The sequence below is a fragment of the Aotus nancymaae genome, unplaced genomic scaffold (genome assembly GCF_030222135.1).
Source record: "Aotus nancymaae isolate 86718 unplaced genomic scaffold, 86718_ANA_hifiasm-v0.15.2.pri h1tg000008l, whole genome shotgun sequence".
Taxonomy (NCBI): Eukaryota; Metazoa; Chordata; class Mammalia; order Primates; family Aotidae; genus Aotus; species Aotus nancymaae.
In genome coordinates, this window is record NW_026988419.1 from 62,170,874 (window position 1) to 62,185,123 (window position 14,250).

A 14,250-nucleotide genomic window follows, 5' to 3' on the forward strand; every position below is an offset into this window, starting at 1 on the left:
TTGAGCCTGGGAGGCGGAGGTTGCAGTGAGTTGATATCATGCCACTGAACTCCAGCCTGGGTGACAGAGTGAGACCTTGTCTTAAGAAAAAAAAGACTACTATGTTTTATTGGTAGATGGACTGATTTGCCATTATAAAGTGTCTCTCTTTGTCTTTGTTAATTTTCTTTATTTTGAGTTCTGCTTTATCTGATATTGATCTCTTACTTTTTAAAATTAATACTTGTATAATATATCTTTTTTATCCAATATTATTATATATGAAATAAATGTCTTATAGATAGCATATAGTTGGTTCATTTTTTAAAATCCATTATGCAATCTCTGTCCTTTAGTTGGTATATTTAGACCATTTATATTAATGTAGTTCTTAAAATGCTAAAGATTAAGTCTGGTCAGGTGCAGTGGCTGACACCTGTAATTCCAGCACTTTAGGAGGCTGAGGCAGGAGGACTGCTTGAGCCTAGGAGTTCAAGACCAGCCTGCACAACACAGTGAGACCCTGAGACCCTATCTCTACAAAAATAAAAAGTGAGCTGGACATAGTGGTGCATACCTGTGGTCCAGCAACTTTGGAGGCTGAGGTGGAAGGATCACTTGAGCCCAGGAAGTTGAGGCTGCAGTAAACCATGATCGCACCACTGCACTTGCACTCCAGTCTGGGCAACAGAGAGAGATGCTATCTCAAAAAATAATTAATTAATTAATTAAAAATAATGGATTAAGTCTGCCATTTTACACTTGATCTTAGCCAAAAGACTGAGAAACAATGTGCCTGCCATTTTATTATTTTGTTTTCTGTTTTTCTTTTCTTTTTGTTTCTCTATTTATGTGCCTTCCTGTGGGCTGCTTGAACATTTTGCAGAATTTTATTTTGATTTGTGTAATGTGTTTTTGAGTCTATCTCTTTGTATAGCTTTTTAAGTGTTTGCTTTAGATATTACATTATGTATACATAACTTATCACAGTCTACTAGTGTTTTCATTTCACTAGTTCAAGTACAGTATACAACCTTAAATCTTTATATCCCTTTGCCCTCCGCTGCTTATAATTGTCTTCAGTATATCCTTTGCATACATTTGCAGCTACATCAGCCAGTGTTATACATTTTGCTTCAATCATCAGACTTAATTTATAAAACTTGAGAAGAAAAAGCATATGATATTTATCCATTCTTTTCCTTAATATGTTATTTCTTCCTTCCTAATGTCTCAGAGTTCCTTCTTTTGTCATTTCCTTTCTGTTTGGAGAACTTCTTTCAGCCAGTCTTTGAGAATAGATCTGCTGACCACAAATTTTCCTAGTTGTATTTTTTTTTTTTTTAAATCAGAGAATGTTTTGGTTCTTTCTTTATATTATTTTTGCTGGGTATAATGTTCTGAGTTGACAGTTGCATTAGTCCATTTTCATGCTGCTGATAAAGACATAGCCTAGACTTGGCAATTTACAAAAGAGGTTTAAGTGGACTTATAGCTCCACATGGCTGGGGAAGCCTCACAATCATGGTGGAAGGCAAGAAGGAGCAAGTCACATCTTACATGGATGACAGCAGGCAAAGAGAGAGCTTGTGCAGAGAAACTTCTCTTTTAAAAATCATCAGATCTTGTGAGACTTATTCACTATCATGAGAACAGCACAGGAAAGACTTACCCCCATGATTCAATTACCTCCCATCAGGTCCCCCTGACAACATATGGGAATTCAAGATGAGATTTGGGTGGGAACACAACCAAACAATATCAACAGTTTTCATTTTTAGCACTGAAAAAAATATTGTGCCACTTCCTTCTGGCCTCCATGCTTTCTGATAAGAAGTACACTGTCATTTTAATTGTTTCCCTTATTGATAAGGTACTATTTTACCCTTACTGATAAGGTATTATTTTACTCTGGCTGCTTTCAAGACTTTTCTTTCTTGAGATGGAGTTTCGCTTTTATTACCCACGCTGGAGTGCAATGGCGCTATCTCGGCTCACCGCAACCTCTGCCTCCTGAGTTCAAGCGATTCTCCTGCCTCAGCCTCCCGAGTAGCTGGGATTATAGGCGCCCACCACCACATCTGGCTAATTTTTGTATTTTTAGTAAAGACAGGGTTTCACCATCTTGGCCAGGCTGGTCTTGAACTCCTGACCCTGTGATCCACCCACCTTGGCCTCCCAAAGTGCTGTGATTACAGGCGTGAGTCACAGTGCCCGACTGAGATTTTTTTTTTTAAGAGTTCACTATTTCTTTGATAATATCATGTTTTAATGGGTATGCAGTGCTTTTATTTGGCATCAATTATGAATCGTTTTCTACAACAATTCAGTTTTATACCAGCTGGGATGACTACTAATCTCTCCATTCCTTTGGGGTGACTCTTCCACCTGGGGACAGGTTCCTGGTTCCATTTGATTTCAGTTTATGTTGCTATACATATCCACACAGCAATACAGAAAGTGGCTTCACTGGCTCATACAGTATTACTGAGTTTGTCATGAAAATCAGGTGTATGTTTCTGGTGGCTCGGCCTTGCCATTGTTTGCTGGATGCTTCAGACTTGGAGATTACTCAGTGCCTTTTTGAGCAAGGGAAACACTGAACGTGAAGCTAGAACTGTGGAAATCCAGCTGCTGCATTCATGCAAATTTCTATCAGGTCCCTTGGTGAGATTTCTAAGTCCATTAGATCAGTAACTTTCACTGGTCAAATGGCAGGATTTCAGCTTTTTTTCTTATTATTATATCTTTCTGGGAGTCCTCAAAGTTAACCCTGGGAAGAGTAATGGCTCATCTAATCGAATTATTTGTAAAGGCTTTCCCCATCCTTCAGACAAAAAACATGCAGGCTATTGTAGGCTGATGCTTTTTCTAGCAATCCTTCTGGAATTTCATGGGCCTGCACCCATAGAGATCATTAAACAAAAGGAACACTGACAGAAACCTGAGAGTATATGACTCTCCTTTGTCTTTCCGTAGGCTTTTAGAAAAACAGTGGCACCATGCCACATCCAGGACCTGGAATAGGTGGAATGGCAGCCCCTCAAAATATATGTCTGTGTCTTAATGCTGAACCATGGTGAATGTGACCTTATTTGGAGAAGAGGTTTTTGCAGATTAATTAAATTAAGGACCCTGAGATGAGATCATCCTGTATTACCAATGACAGATGTCCTTATAAGAGACACAAGAGGAAGACACAGACACAGAGAAGAAGGCCCTGTGAATAAAGACGCAGAGGAAACTGGAGAAAGCAGCCACCAGTCAAGGCATGTGGACAGCCACAGAAGCTGGAAAAGGAAAGGAATGGAATCTCTCCCAGAGCCTGTGGAGGGGGCACAGCCCTGCCGACACCTTGACTTCAGATTTCTGGTTTCCCGAACTCTGAGAGAATAAATGGCTGTTGTTTAAGCCACAAAGTTAACGGGAATTTGTTCTGGCAGCCCTAGGAAACTCATATAACACCATAGCCAGGCTTCCAGTCTCTAACCTGAAAACGAGAGGTCCAAACAGAAACAGTGTGACCGGGAATGCTAGAGATGCACCCGTAACTGGTGACAAACTAGACAAGATCTTTCAAACCCTCACTCTGAAAGACAATAACTAGACTAACTAGGCCTTACCAATTTCCAACTAGGAGTCATGACTGATAGAACCAGCTTTTACAGTTCCTAATTTTTCCAGGTTTTGAGTAGTTCTTACTGCAGTCCTAAGCAGCCCAGCTTCCTCGCGGGCCATTGTGTCTTTTCTGCTTCCTCATAAGTTGGCTCACAGCAGGCTTTGGTCTGCTATAAAATCAGGGCGTGGTTTTACCTTTAATCTTACCATTGACCAGCATTATCTCTTGGTATTAGAAGAGATTAATGAAGCCAAGAGAAGGAAAATGACTGGCTTAGTTCACATTGTGCATGTGTGTTTCTGAATCAGTGGTCCCTGTGTCATCAGGCATCCAATCTTTGGTGACTGGAAGCGGGGGAACCGTATCACATGGTATCAAACACAGAGCTTCAGGGGCCGCGGTTGGGTATTCATATGCTGTCCCTCTCAGTACAACGGTAAAGAATGTAGACTCTGCCTGAGCTAGAAAAGTAACTCTGCCACTTCATCACGTTTCATGAACTTGAACAAGTTAATCTCTCTGTGTCTCAGTTTACTTATTCCTAAGTAATAATCTAAGGCAACCTCACAAATTGTCATTAGGATAAAAAGAGTACATCTCTGGCATGAATGCAGTGCTCAGTACATTTTAGCTATGATTATCAAGTCTGACAAGCACATATGTTTTCTCATTCTACAGTTCCAAAGTAGCCCTAGGCCGATATAATTCAAATATACTTTTCTAATCATGAGCTCACATTCCTGTTACAAAAGAAAAAAGGCTCCTAGGCCAGATGAAGTGGCTCATGCTTATAATCCCAGCACTTTGGGAGGCCAAGATGGGCAGATCACTTGAAGTCAGGAGTTCAAGACTAGCCTGGGCAACATGGCAAAACCCAGTCTCTACTAAAAATACAAAATTAACTGGGCATGGTGGCACATGCCTGCAGCTCCAGCTACTCAAGAGGCTGAGGCAGGAGAATCGCTTGAACCCGGGAGGCAGAGGTTTCAGTGAGCTGAGATCATGCCACTGCATTCTAGCCTAGGGGACAGAGTGAAACTGTCTCAAAAAAAAAAAAAAAAAAGAAAGAAAGAAAAAAGTCTCCTAAAATCATAGCCAACTACTGTATTTAGAGATGATATCATGGGACAATATTAAAGTATGCTTTTCAGTCTTAGAGTATATAACCTCCTGACAACATCCATCCCATCTCAAGTTCTGCTATAATTCCTTCTTGCCATAAAACCTAGGGACTAAATGGTACTTACATCAACATTGCTGATATATTATTTACTGAAAAAACTAAAATTAAGCGGGTGCCTGTAATCTCAGCTACTCAGAAGGCTGAGGCAGGAGAATCGCTTGAAACCAAAAGGCAGAGGTTGCAGTGACCTAAGATGGCGCCACTGCACTCCAGCCTGGGTGACAGAGTGAGACTCCATCTCAAAACAAAAAAACAAAAAACACACACAAAACAAAACACAACAAGTCCCAGAGAACATATAACTTACCATTTGAACAATTCTTATTAAACACTTTTTATTTTTAATTTTTTAATTTTTATGGAGTAGATGTTAATCATTCTAAAGTGTACAATTCAGGCTGAGTGAGGTGGCTCATCCCTGTAATCCTAGAACATTGAAAGGCTGAGGCAGGTGGATCACCTGAGGTCAGGTGTTCGAGATCAGCCTGGCCAACATGGTGAAACCCTGTCTCTACAAAAGACAAAAATTAGCCAGGTGTGGTGGAGTAATCCCAGCTAGTCGGGAGGCTGAAGCAGGAGAATTGCTTGAACCTGGATGGCAGAGGCTGCAGTGAGCTGAGATTGTGCCACTGCACTCCAGCCTGGGTGACAGAGTAAGACTCTGTCTTGAGAAAAAAAAATTAAAAGTGTACAATTCAGTGCCATTAAATACATTCACAGTTTTGTGCAACCATACCACCATCTTATTTCCAGAACTTTTTTTCTTATCTCTAACAGAAACTCCGTATCCATTAAGCAATAATTTCCAATTCACTTTCCACCCAGTCCCAGGTAGCAGGTATTCTACTTTCTATGTTTGTCTTCTTCTTTTTCTTTTTTTTGAGATGGAGTCTTTTTTTTTTTTGAGATGGAGTCTCACTCTGTTGCCCAGGCTGGAGTGCAGTGGTGCAATCTCAGCTTACCTCCGCCTCCCAGATTCAAGCAATTCTCCTGCCTCAGTTTCCCAAGGAGCTGTGATTATAGGCACCCACCACCATGTCTGGCTAATTTTTGTATTTTTAATAGAGATGGGGTTTCACTGTATTAGCCAGGATGGTTTCCATCTCCTGACCTCGTGATCCGCCTGCCTTGGCCTCCCTAAGTGCTGGGATTACAAGCTTGAGTCACCATGCCCAGTGCGACCGAGTCTTGCTCTGTCACCCCAGCTGGAGTGCAGTTGTGTAATCTCAGCTAACAACTTACGGATCTTGGGTTCAAGCAATTCTCATGCCCCAGTCTCTGGAGTATCTGGAACTATAGTCATGCACCACCACGGCCGGCTAATTTTTTTGTTATTTTAGTAGAGATGGTGTTTCACCATGTTGGCCAGGCTGGTCTCAAACTCCTGACCTCACGGAATCTACTCACCTCGGTCTCCCAAAGTGCCAGCATTACAGGCGTGAGCCATGATGCCTGGCCTGTTTCTATGAATTTACTTATTCAAAGTACTTCATATGAGTGAAATAATGCAACATTTGTCCTTTTGTGCCTGGTTTATTTCACTCAGCCTAATATTTTTAAGTTTTATCCATGTTCAAAGGATCAAAATTTTAGTTCTTCTTTTTTTTCAAGACAGGGTCCCACTGTGTCTCCCAAGTTGGATTTGGAGTATAGTGGTGCAGTCTCAGCTCACTGCAACCTCTGTCTCCCGGGTTGAAGCGGTTCTCCTGCCACAGCCTCCTGAGTAGCTGGGATTACAGGTGCCTGCCACCAAGCTTGGCTAATTTTTGGTATTTTATTTTTTAATTTTTTAATTTTTATTTTTTGAGACAGAGTCTCACTCTGTCGCCAGGTGCCAGGCTGGAGTGCAGTGGTGCAACCTCGGCTCACTGCAACCTCCGCCTCCCGGATTCAAGCAATTCTCCTGCCGCAGCCTCCTGAGTAGCTGGGACTACAGGAGCGGGCCACCATGCCCAGCTAATTTTTTTTTTGTATTTTTAGTAGAGATGGGGTTTCACCATGTTGGCCAGGCTGGTCTTGAACTCTTGACCTCAGGTGATCCATCTACCTCAGTCTCCCAAACTGCTGGGATTACAGGCATGAGCCACTGGGCCTGGCCCTATGTTTAACTTTTGAGGCCTGCTGGGGGACTAGTTTTGAATTCTAGGTTAATAGGACAATGTGCAGATTGGTCTGTTCTCTGGGACCCCCTACCAATATCTTGCATTGGTTTACTTCAGAAATTAAACAATCTACAGATGAGCCCTAAGTCTCCTTTTAGTTAATAAAGTTCTCTCTGCAGCAATTCTCTTTCCAAAGAGTTGCTTAAAAGGAACAGATCTGAAGAAGAAATAAATGAATTATATAATTCATAACTAGGACAATTTAGAATAAGTTGTCTATGCAATGAACAGAGACTTTTAACACTTTTTTGGGTGTTTCCAGAGAGAAAAATGATCACATTTTTTAAAAAACAAAAAATTTGTACATAAAAACAGACAAAAACTTTGCCAAATGGAAAAAAAAATTATGGAAGGGTGAACAAGTGACAGGGAGACTGTGAATGTTAAGAAGTAAGCCGAGTTAGGTTTTGGCTGTAATTCAACTTCCATAGTGTTGAAACTGACTGATTCAGTAATCAAAACTTGACTTTCCCTTGTGCAAAGTGTTTAATGATGTTTTAACACTAGCAGTTAATATATTTCACAATAGACAATGTTCATCCATGAAAAAAAACAAGTATTTCTTCTTGCCAAAAATGGTCAGATTTGCATTCTTTTTCCATATTCCTTTTTCTCATCAGGTGTCAGATGTTGGCAAACAGATCTATTTAAAACAATGTTGACACACAATGAAAAACAAACATACTAGCATGGTTTAGAGAACTGGCATTTGTGAACCAATCAGCCAGGGTGGGAACGGGCTGGGCCCTCCCACAGAGCGGCTTTTGACAACTGAAGCATAACTTTAGGCCTTTTAGGTATATAGCCTTTATGCATCCTGAAAGCATGCACTGGAGAGGTAAATCTGTAATTAGGGGTTATTTAAAACAGAGATTTGTGACCTGACAGATTGCAACCTGTCTATATCCACAAACACAGTGAAACAGCTCCAGCCCTTTGTCTCCAGGGGTATCTGGTCTATTGAAGGTCTCTGGTTTACAGGGGTGTTGCGGTTCATGTTACACGGCCCTAGAGATGGATGCCTGGGACTGAGAGCAGCATGTTGAAACATTAGCATTGTTTCAAAATCTCATCTAAAATGGATACATGCTATTAGCAGTTGCATTCTTTGTCCTAAAACCAATAATTCTGAGTTAAAGTTTGACTTCAGCTTACATTATTATACAAGTGCTGAGTGCTCTGAAGCTCAGGGTCAAGTTTCAAACTTAGTAATAGGAAACAGAATTCTTTGTGCAAGGTGAATAAAAGGTATGGGGAAACACGGAATTCTTAAAGTATGTAGTAGCCCAGGGAATTCAAAGCTCTTTAACAAGAGATTGATATTATAGAATATTTTGAAGATTTAAAATTGCAGGGCTGGGGACAGTGGCTCATGCTTGTAATCCTAGCCTTTGAGAGGCCAAGGCAGGCAGATTGCTTGATCTTAGGAGTTCGAGACCAGTCTGAGCAACATGATGAAACTCCCATCTCTACAAATAATACAAAAGTTAACCAGATATGGTGGCCCCCACCTGTGGTCCCAGCTACTAGTGAGCCATGATCATGCCACTGCACTCCAGCCTGGGTGAGAGTGAGACCCTGTCTCAAAAAAGACAAAATGTAAAAATTAAATGAAATTCCACCTACAACCATTTTAGTTGGTAATAAGTATTAATAATACTTATATGTATATATGCAGCCACAAAAAGGAACAAGATCATGTCCTTTGCAGGGACATGGATGGACTGGAAGCCATCGTTCTCAGAAAACTACTGCAGGAAAACACCAAGCACCGCATGTTCTCACTCATAAGTGGGGGTTAAACAATGAGAACACATGGACACAGGGAGGGGAACAACACTCGCTGGGGCCTGTTGTGGGGATGGGGGATGGGGAAGGGAGAGCATCAGGAAAAATAGCTAATGCATGCTGGGCTTAATACTTAGGTGATGGGTTGCTCAGTACAGCAAACCACCCATGGCACAGGTTTTCCTGTGTAACAAACCTGCACATCCTGGACATTTACCCTGGAGCTGAAAAAAAATTAAATAATAATAATAATAATAATAATAAAATAATAAGTATTTACTGATTACCTGTTGTATTAACAGCCCTCATACCAGATACTGTCTGTATAACTGTATAAAGTATGTGCTTATGAAGTGTCATTTCCTTTTACCTGTTGCTGTGGCCTGTGCCCTCATCTTTCCCTGCACACTGATTTTCTATGCTTATTCGTTGTGTCTTTCATTGAAAATGAAAATATGTACCAGTGTGTGATTAATACAGTGACTTAAAATCTTTATGAGTCACCTAAAATTGCAAGACAAACTTGCATTCCTATTTATAGGACACTATAAAGGAACTGCATATTTAACACAACAAATATATTGATATTGATTAGCAGAACAATACTCTCCAAAACTTAAATATTTTAAAATTATTAAATGTTTCAGATACCAAAAAAAAAGGCACAAAAAGTAAACATGTAAAAGACACCTATGTACCAATCACTGGCATTTGCCACATTTAACAGTTTGCCATATTGGCTTCTCATGGTTTTTATTTTTCAAGAAAGCACTGTTAAAGATCTTAGACAAAGTAAATTTAGCAGTTTAATGGAGCAAAGAACGATTTGCAAATCAGGCATCCCCTGAACCACAGTAGGTTCAGAGAGGCTCCGGAGCAGCTGCATGGTGGAAAAATATTTATGGACAGAAAAAGAAAAGTGAGGTACAGAAAACAGAAGTGAATTACACAAACAGCTGGATTGGTTACAGCTCAGGGTTTGCCTTATTTGAACATGACTTGAACAGCTGGTCACCCTAGATTAGCCAAAACTTGGTGGCTGGCACAAGAGTAGGTGAGTCTGACATATCCAGTTGGGTTACAGTTCATTATGTACGGAGACACCTTTAGGCTGAACTTAAAATATGTAAGGAGGTGGCTTTAGGCTAAAGTAAATTTAACAGCATTAATGATAGCTGGGTGCAGTGGTACGCACCCATAGTCCCAGCTATGTGGGAGGTTGAAGTGGGAGGATCACTTGAGGCCAGGAGTTGGAGGCTGTAATGTGCTATGATCCCACCACTGCACTCCAGCCTGGGCAACATAGCCAGACCCAGCCTTTGAAAAAAAAAAAAAAAGAAAGAAAAGAAGAAAGCATTAATAATAGAATCAAAGTCTCCACCCTTGCCTCTTTCTTCCATCTTTTCCACCTTCAGTTAACTTCTGTCCTATCCTGCTTGTCTATGCTTTTATACTCTCACAACTTAGGTATGTTTTGTTTCTAAAATTTGCATAAAGGGTACACTTTACAGACACTTTTGCTATTTGCTTTTTCATTGAACACTGTTAAGATTTCTCTACAATGCTGCCAGTAAGCTATGCCATTCACTTGAACTGTTCAGATTCCATTGTACAAATATACCACTGTTCATGTATCTATTTCCCTTCTGAGGGGCATGTTAACTGCAATGTTTTATTATGATACATAATGCTAATATGAATGAAGCATCCATCGTTCAAGTCCAGTTAGCTCTAACTTTTTTTTTTTGAGATGGAGTCTTGCTCTGTCGCCCAGGCTGGAGTGGGGTAGCGCGATCTCGGCTCACTGCAACCTCTGCCTCCCGGATTCAAGTGATTCTTCTGCCTCAGCCTCCCGAGTGGCTGGGACTACAGGTGTGCACCACCATGCCCAGCTAATTTTTGTATTTTTAGTAGAGACGGGGTTTCACCATGTTGGCCAGGATGGTCTGGATCTCTTGACCTAGTGATCTGCCCACCTCGGCCTCCCAAAGTGCTGGGATTACAGGCGTGAGCCACCGCGCCCAGCCCTAACTTTTATAATAATAACATATCTTAAATCTGACTTCATCTGACCCCACAACTATCCCAGTCCAAGCCATCATTTTCTTCTCCAGGAGCCGATAGGTATTCCAACTTTCACTCTTGGTTCTCCTTCTGTTTAGGACCCACACAGTCCATGGGGTCGGACTGGGTCTTTCCTTTCCTCAGAATCCTTCAATGACTTCCCATCATATCTGGAATGAATCCAAAGTTCTTCCCATGGCCAGGAAGGTCCCACATGATCTGGGCTCTCTCCCTCTTTGCCTGGCTCTCTGTGGTATGTCTTGCTGTGTGCTGCCTTACAGCCTTTGGGCCAGCTGTGCACTGTGGCTGAAACCCGCACTTTCCTCTTCTTCCTGTAGCTTCCTTCTTGACTTTGTTCATGTCCTCTTCAGGTATCACCTCCTCAGAGAAGCCTTTCCTGTTTCTCTTATTTAAATTTGCACCTCTTTCGTTTTCCATTCCCTTGTTCTGCTGTTAGCTTTCACATTGCTTTTATTTTTCTTTGCGGAAGTTAGCACACCTGAAACTATTTTTTATTGTTGTGGTTTACTTCTGCTATCCTACTAGAATGTAAACTCCTTGAATCACAAATTTCTTAATAGTATCTAGAATGATGAATCATTTTCAGAAGGTTTTCAACGAATTCTGTTCAGATCCATCAGAGGAATCACTATCTATGGCAGCTATAGAGTTATGAGATGTATTTCTTAAATAATAAGACTTCAAAGTCAAAATTACTCCCTGATCCATGGACTGCAGAATGGATGCTGTGTTAGCAAGCATGAAAACATTCATCAGTCTCCTTGTATATCTCCATCAGAGCTCTCGGGTGAACAGGGGCACTGTCAATGGGCAGTGATATTTTGAAATGAATCTTTTTTTCCGATCAAGTCTCAACAGTGGGCTTAAAATATTCAGGAAACTACGCTATAAACAGATGTGCTGTCATTCAGGTTTTGTTGTTCTGTTTAGAGAACACAGGCAGAGTAGATGTCATATAATTCTTAAGGGCTCTAGAATTTGGAATGGTAAATGAGCATTGGCTTCAACTTAAGGTTACCAGCTGCATTCATTCCCAACAAGAGAATCTGCTTGTTCTTTGAAGCCTTAAAGCCAGGCATTGACTTCTCTAGCCATGACGGTCCTCGATGGCATATTCTTCCAAAAGAAAGCTGTTTTGTCTACTTTGAATATCTTTTGTTTAGTGTAGCCACCTTCATCAATTATCTTAGCTAGATCTGCTGAATAACTTGCTCCTTCACCTTGCACTTTTATGTTATAGAGATGGCTTTTCCCTTAAACTTGTGAATCAACCTCCGCTAGCTTTCAACTTTTTTCCTGCAGTTTCCTCACCTCTGTCAGCCTTCACAGAGTTGAAGAGAGTTAGGGCCTTACCGTGGATTAGGTTTTAGTTTAAGGGATGTTGTGGCTGGTTTGATCTTCTCTCCAGATCACTTAAACTTTCTCCATATCAGCAATAAGGCTGTTTTGCTTACTTATCATTTGTGTGTTCACTAGGGTAGCACTTTAAATTTCCTTCAGGAACTTACCTTTTGCATTCACAACTTGGCTGTTTGGCACAAGAGGTCTAGCTTTCTTCTTCTCTCAGCTTTTGACATGCCTTCCTCGCTAAGTGTAATCATTTCTAGCTTTTGATTTAAAGTGAGAGATATGTGACTCTTCCTTTCACTTCAATACTTAGCCATTGTAGAGTTATTAACTGGTCTAATTTCAATATTGTTCTATCTCAGTGAATAGAGGGGCATAAGGAGAGAGAGAGAGACAGGATGGCTGGTCAGTGGAGCAATCAAAACACATACAACATTTATTGATGAAGTCTGCCATCTTATATGGGTGCAGTTTGTGACTCCCTAAATCTATTACAGTAGTAATAGAAAAGATCACTGATCGCAGTTCACCATTATAGATATAAAAATGATGAAAAAGCTTAAATATTGCAAGAATTTCCAGAAGGTGACACAGAGACACTAAATAAGTATGCACTATTGGAAAATTGGCACTAATAGGCTTTCTTTACATAGGGTTGCCACAAACCTTCAATTTTAAGCACAGTGCAATAAAACGAGGTACACCTCTATTCCCAAATTGCTCTGCAACGTTAAAAATTTACTCTACTCACATGACTGTGGGAGTTTCCCATATTCTTAACAACATCTGGTCTTATCAGGCTCTTTAAGTTTTGCCAGTCTGAGTGAAACTGTATGTCCAGTGTCGGAGGCGTTTGAACCAAAGCAACTCCATCTTGAATAGGGGCTGTGTAAAATAAGGCTTGAGACCTGCTGGGCTGCATTCCCAGGAGGTTAAGGCATTCTGTGTCACAGGATGAGGTAGGAGGTCAGCACACGACACAGGTCATACAGACCTTTCTGATTAAATAGGCTGCAGTAAAGAAGCTAGCCAAAACCAAGATGGTGAGGAGAGTGACCTCTGGTCATCTTCACTGCTACACTCCCACCATTGCCAAGACAGGTTACAACGAAGTTGCCCTATGTGTTTTAAAAAGGAGAGGCATGAATAATCCACCCCTTGTTTAGCAAATAATCAAGAAATAACCATAAACATAGGCAACCAGCAGCCCTCTGGCTGCTCTACGGTGCAGCCATTCTTTTATTCCTTTACTTTCTTAATAAACTTGCTTTCTCACTTTACAGACTCACCCTGAATTCTTTCTTGTCAAGATCCAAGAATCTTCTCTTGGAGTCTGGATCTGGAACCCCCTCCAGTAACACTTGTTTTAATTTTCATTTTCCTGATTACTAAAAAGACGAATAGACCAGAGATCTTATCCTTAAAAAACGCATACGCCAAATTATTTTCTTGTGTCCCCAGGAGGACTAAAAATTTCCCTATCAGAACATTTCACAGGCAAAGTGACTTAATTTTCCCCTACTTCATGCATCTGGCAATTCCAAATTCTGATATATTTAGCTTTAGTGACACAAAATTGTATTTCCAAATGTTTATTCATTCAACAAATACTTACTGAGGGCCCTGTAATTCTGTAATTTCACCACCCACCAATAGCCTCTCCTCCTGGCACCCACCTTCTAGACCTTGAGCTCTTTGTCCCTTGCACAGTGGCAGAGTGATCACCTGGCAGGCATGTTTAAGAAAGGCTGAAAGACTCCTTCCAATCTATTGTCCTCAGCATTATTTATTTGCTCCTTTTTTGTATTCATTACACCCAGAGAGAAACACAGTGTGTCAGTGTGTCCATGCGCTCTCTTACTGCAAAGGAATTATTCCCCAAAGTTTTGAAATGAGGGGGGAAAATGCGAATGTTTTCATTTCGAGAACTTGTTTTAAATATTAAGAGGATAATTGGTGTCTTCTAAAGAAACTCAATTTACTTTTTCTTCTAGAAGCAAGTTTTTTGCTCATCACACACACAAAAAGTCTCACTTTATTTCATTATTTCGTTGTAATGCCAAGTTTGATTAAAAGGCCAATGAAAA

The 14,250-nt window shown here is 40.7% G+C and overlaps 1 pseudogene; it reads right to left on the reverse strand.

Annotated features, from left to right (window-relative positions):
• Window positions 1-617: 617 nt before the first annotated feature.
• On the reverse strand, window positions 618-771 carry LOC135273780 (U2 spliceosomal RNA; annotated as a pseudogene).
• Window positions 772-14,250: the final 13,479 nt, after the last annotated feature.